Consider the following 6,516-nt stretch of genomic DNA (forward strand, 5'->3'; position numbering starts at 1 on the left):
TATACTCCCAGATCTACACTGAGAGATTAAACCCAGATAGGGGCAATGGGAGATTAGAAAAAAAAACAAAGGACACAAGACACAAAATGAAATAAGTAAAGGTGGGACAGAGCACTCTGATGGAGATACTGTGACTCAGACCTAGATTCAGCACATTTATTAAATACACATATCAAACAAAGGAGAGTGCTGGGGGCAGAGAAAAGAATAACATCTGGTGTTACTGATGCATGCAGTAAGCAGGACTTTATCAGAAGAATGTAGTTGCTAGGGAAACAGAGAGAGGGCAGCTAGATGATTTTGCAGACTAAACTGAAGGCCATGGCTGCCTACAAGGAAAGACTGCAAATTCCTTGTTCCCTGAGGCAGGCTTTGCAAGTTCCTCAGGAGGCAGCCTGACCTGGGAGAAATCCAATAATCTGGGCCACAACTGTTTAGTTGCAATCCTTCTGCTAAAACTGCCCTCATGTCTGAGTTCTTTGGTTTAGTTGCTCCCAACATCCCACAGCACTATTAAGGGTGCAGAATAATGTTGTAAGGAACATAGGGTTGGATCAGTATGAGTTTATTGGTATGGACCCACTAAGGACAGATTCTTTATTCAGTGTTTCAGATTGAGAGCCTAGGATAGGATCTAATAGTTTATTTGGTTAGTTCACTGAAGAATGGATAGCACAGTGGCTTACAATACATCAAGTTGAAGTATGAAACCTCCCTCGGTACTCTGTAGAGGAAGCAATCCAAAGAACAACTTTAGGAAATTGACAGAGTCGATTTTTTTCAGGATAAACTCATTACCCCACACATGGAGAGCCCAAAGGACTCACTTTTTACCATAAAAGTGAAGAACAAATTTGTGAAGGGAGTCCCTGCCTCCTTGAAGATTGCTGTGATTGCTATTTTATATAAGACAGTTTGACAGTGGAAACTGCCCTGATGGAATTAAGACACCTAATTACAAAGTGGCTGATTGGACTCCATGGTGGTAGGGGCCAAGTAGCAGTACTTTATCAACACAGACAATATGGGATTGGTTACCCATATTCTTCTGTACAGCAGAATCAAAGTAGCAATCAGAATAGTCTGATGACTGTAGACTTATGACATTGGCTAATTGGGGACGGAGGTTATAGGTGGGCTCAGCAGCATAGGCTCACCAAGGCTGACATGGCTACAGCAACTGCTGAGTGACCAATCTGCCAGTAGCAGAAATCAACACTGACTTCCAGAGATGAGATCTATCCTCAGAGAGATCAGCCAGCAACCTGGTGGCAGGTTGATTATGTCAGATCACCTCTATCACAGAAAGGGCAGCCTTTTTGGAATAGACATTTATTTGCTGTGGATATGGATCTGCCTTCTCTGCAAACAGTCCTTCTGCCAAAATGTGTCATTCATGAATTTACAGAATACTTTATTCACCATCATTGTTTTCCATAGAGCATTGTCTCAGATCTAGAGACCCACTCACAGCAACTGAAATGAGGCAATGGATCCATGCCCATGGAATTCACAGGTCTGTGTTTCGTTCTGTTGTGCATAGTGTCGCTATGAGTTGGTATCAACTCAATGGCACCTAGCAACAAACCATGTTCCTCATGATTCTGAAGCAGCTTGCTTGATCAAATGATGGAATGGCCTTCTGAAGACAATTGTGGCATCAGCTTGGTGGCAGTGCCTTGAAGGTTTGGGACAATGGTCTTCAGGAAGCTGAATATTCACTAAAATAGTATGTCTGTTTCTCCAACAGCCAGGATTCATGGGCCCAGGCACAAAGGGATGGAAAAGGGAGTTGCATCACACACTATTTCTTCCAATGACCCACTTGCAAGACTTTTGCTCCTGTCTCTGTGACTCTATGCTCTTCAAGTCAGAAGGCTTTAGTTCCACAGAGAATAATACTCACAACATTGATTCCATTGAACTGGAATTTAAGAGTGCCCCCTGACTATTTTGCCTCCTAGCTTAATATCATTAGAAATTAAAGAAAGCCAAGGCTACAAAAGAATACAACAAAATCAACAAATGGAAGTTATAGTTTATAACTAAATAGAATTAATAAAATAATCAGAAAAAAAATCTTTGAAGCACATACCTTTTTTTCCTTCAGAAAGTTAAAGGAGAACATTGTATACGGGAATCAACAAAAAAACATTAAAAATAAATTGTTTTACATATAAAATCCCAGAAAATAGCATTGTTCTGAGTTTTAATATGCTTATTAATACATTAAAATATCAAAATGAACTTCTAGAAATTGAGGCTTATTAAAATACAATTGTTTTGACAATATCCATCACATATTTCTCAGATTCTGCTTGTTTAAATACTATCAATATCATAAAAATTTTGAAAGGCACCATTATGTTTCTATTATTGACATATACCAGAAAATTCACAATTGTTCTAAGAATTTGTTGAACATAAAAGTTCAAATATGAATATAAGAGGGAGATTCAAACAGTTCATGGAAAAGTTGCAAAATATTTAATTATATTTTTCACAAAATGTTTGAAGTACACATATATAATTTCTTTTTTAAATTGAGTTTGATCCCAGAAGAAATAAATGATGAAATTTTTTCCAGATTGATTGAGAAGTTAGTTCTTAAAAAGAATAACTTCCCAATCTGGAAAAACTTAATTTTTTCAAATCTGGAGAAACCATATCTTAAAAGTTGATGTTTACAATTATTAATTTCAAAAATATTTTCATGATTGGAAAAAATGTATAATATGAAGAGACATCAAAATGTTCCTGGAAAAATGGAACTAAAAGATCATGCATTTATTTTCTAGCATTTTTAAAAATCCCTTCATATAATCTAAAAGAAAAGTATTTTCAATATTTCAGAACAAGAAGGAGAAGCAGCTCCAAGTATATAATGCAAAACTGATTGAAAACAAGAGACTAAGTGTACACAAAATTATTTTTAAATAATTTTAGATTCAGTGTCAGCCAACTCCCCTGTAATTTTAATTTCAAGGTGATCCCACACATTAGAAAGGCACTGTTCCTAACTGCAACTGTCATTGCTGCCATCACAATCACTTCCATCTGTGAAGCTGTTACCTGGAACTAGAAAATGGATCTGAGTTGCTGCAAATATTCATAATTTTTAGACTTGCTTATCTACTACCATAGCTACAGAAAGATGGCCTTTATGTCACTTCTGAATTCCAAATTGCAGATGAATATTTCTTTGCTCTAATCCTCTACTGCAGCAGAGCAACAGAAATGTAATTTTTAACTTTTTAACCATTGCAAATGAAAGGAAGATAATGAAGTCTGAACAAGTCTTATGAAGTATCTGCTAGAGCAGAATATAGAACTACATGTCTAATGTAATTTTTAAATCCTAGGAAAAAAGAGAAAGAAAATATATCAAACTGTAACTATTAGTTACATCTGAATATTGAAGTTAAGGATTATTTTTTATTTAAATGTTTGTCATTGAAATTGCCACATAGTATTTATTTAAATTTCTATCCCATAAGTTCATAACAGCAAGTATTTTTATGAAAATATAGAATCTGACTCCGGCAAACTAAGTAGAAAAATGTTAATGGAAGTATATCTAGTGGTCACAGAATCTAAAGAAAAACTGAGAAAAGAATTTTATAACATCAAATAGCATTTAAATAGCATCTAAAACAATTAAAATACAGTCATCCCTGTGGCTCAATTTTCAGGCAAAATAAGTCTAAAAGGGAAATAATAACAATAGAGGGTTATGCACACTTTAGAATCATTAACCATTTTAGATAAAAAGGGCAGCATTTATCCAAGAACAGTGTTCAGAAGGGTTAATAAGAAAAGAGGAATAAAACAGGAAACACACAGAGGAAAACGAATAATTGATGTTATTTTGTGGGGCTTGCCATCAATGACAGAAACAAAATGGGCATGGATTGTTGAATGTCACACCAATTCATTCTGTAAACTGTCACCCAATTCTCAGTAAAGAGTAAAATAATAAAATAACAGAAACACATAAAATAGCGTGTGTATCCAGATCCAAAACCTTTCCTCTCTTACCTATGCAGAGAAAACTGCTATCTTAAATTTGGTATTCATCAGTATCACAATTTTTCACTCCTATGTTTGTGTCCGTTAACACTTTTGCATGTTAAATTTGTTTTTTATGTAAGTGGTAAAAATAAAAATATTTTTTTAAAAAAGCACCTACGAATAAATTTAATCAAGGAGATAATTTTTTTTTTTTTTAAAGTTCATTGAAAACAGCAAAATATTGCTGGAAGAAATTAAAGACCTAAATAATTGTGAAAGTGAGGGTTAATAGAAAGAAGAAGATCCTCAACAAGACAGATTGTCAAAGTGGCTGTGAAAATGATTGTGAGTAAAGTACAGAACTATAGGTAGTGTTTTGTTCTGTTTTACACAGGGTTGCTATTAGTGGGAAATGACCCAATGACACCTAACAACAAACAATTGGGAAGATACCTTGTGTTCATGGATTAGAGAATTTAAAATTCTTAAGATGTCAATATAACTAAGTGATTGATAGATTTAATGCAATCTCTATCACAATTCCAAATACCTGTTTTGCAGAAACATAAAGGAAATGTCAGTCCCCAAATTTACATAGAATGCAAGGGGTCCTGAATAGCCCAAATTCTCTTGAAAAAGGATAACAAATTTGGGTCACACTGGCTTTGGCGTCTGTTACTTTTCAATTATCATAGGAGGAAGATGGAGCTACCTGTCCAACCCAAAAGCTCATTAGAGGATGCAGTTATGGGTGCTGTTGCTGTGGACTTGGTGTCATTAAGTCATCCATAAAGTGCCAATGAGGGAAGTAAATATTTAAAGGGAAAAACTGTTTCCAACTGATGACTCTTCGGAATCTTTAGTAGAAACTATGTGCAGACACATAAGAAAAAGATTGGAGCAAGATAGTTTGAAAAGACTTTAGTGGATATTGAATGGAATATTTGCTGAGATTGTAAGACGGACAATAAAGTAAAAGATAAATCTGAAGAGAATGCAGAAGAAAACTCCTCAGTTTGACTATGTCTTCAATGTGACCATCAAGGCAATGGCAGTAATTCTCAGAAGCAATATGCCTTGAAGCATTGTATGATATCCAGGCCTGAATCTCACTGCTTTGTTCTTTATTTGGACACTGGAGCACATGTTATTACATGTGTGATGAAGAGGTGCAATATTATACTTTCAATCAATTGGGTCAGGTAGTTGATTAGTCTAGAAAACAAAGTGGTATTACAACTCCAAAATCAGCAAAAGAACTTGAAAATGAAAACTAGAAAAAGAGAGTACAAATGAATAAGAGAGACAAAAGAAGGCTAAAGAAAATCCTTCCAATAATTCTGTTTCCCAATTAACCATGAAAGTACTCAGTACATTGGGAAAATTATTCTCATTCCATCCAATAAATGTGTTTCTTTAAAACAGTTATGTGATAAAACACTATGCTGAGTACTACTGTGCTGAGTATTGGGATACAGGGAGGTTCAAACCAAACATGGTCCCTGTCTTATGGTGAGGAAGCAAAGCATAACCTAGAACAGAAAGAAATCACATAGTTACAAGTGGTGAATTTGCCACAAACTCCAGTGCTTAGAGTACTATGAAAATAAGTAAAAATATCTGCAATAATTGTGAAAATTGAGCCACCTGATTTGGCCCTAACAGAACCCTTAGAAATAAACCTTGAACCTCTAGGACAGTGGTGGGGAAGCTTTTTCTGCCAAAATTTATCACATCATTCATGGACCATACAAAATTATCAGCTTAAAAATTAGCCTGCTGTATTTGTTCAAACTCCCCAGGTGTGGTGCTGTGGGATGATGCACTGGACCATGAGTTCGGTTTGAACTGGAAGATTGCCCATTTAAATTCACAAGCCACTCCTTGAAACTCTATACAGTTTTGGTCCAGTGTTTATCTTACAGGGCCACACCATAGAAGACCAAAAAGGGAATTGTTACACCTAAATGAGTAAGAAGTCCTTTACTCATTCTGGTGTTCTTCAGCTTTCATTCCATCCAATAAATAGCAAAGCAGCTCCTGACTCTCTTGTTGCTATTTAGAGGTCTGAGAAAAGAGTTGGATGGAATGAAAGCAGAGGAACAACAGAATGAGTAAAGGAATTTTTAAAGCAATTTACAATAATTCTGTGGAAAAATTGGATGAGGAACTAAAAAATTAAATTAAAGATTAGGATAGAAAAAATCAGTACCAAACTTTGTAGACCACATCTTAGGTGTGAACTGACACTTCCATCATGTATGAAGAACGCAGAACCATCTCCTTGGTTCATGAATCTTCCCTTCTTTTCTCTGTCCCAGTTGTAGATGACCTGAATGGCAAGAAAAGAATAAATGATACAAACCTTAAAAAGATGGTGGAGAATTAAGACAAAGACAATGAGAAAAAAAGATGACAATTACACAAAAGAGAAAAATCGTATTTCTTAAGAAGCAAACCAAAACAAGAAAAGAACCAATAAAGGCAACAAAAAATCCAGGGAAA

General features: G+C 35.3%; 1 pseudogene; it reads left to right on the forward strand.

Moving 5' to 3' along the window:
- The window catches only part of LOC102810820, a 46,251-nt pseudogene that overhangs the window by 33,860 nt on the left and 5,875 nt on the right, over positions 1-6,516 (forward strand).

The sequence above is a fragment of the Chrysochloris asiatica genome, unplaced genomic scaffold, assembly GCF_000296735.1.
Source record: "Chrysochloris asiatica unplaced genomic scaffold, ChrAsi1.0 scaffold00269, whole genome shotgun sequence".
Classification (NCBI taxonomy): Eukaryota; Metazoa; Chordata; class Mammalia; order Afrosoricida; family Chrysochloridae; genus Chrysochloris; species Chrysochloris asiatica.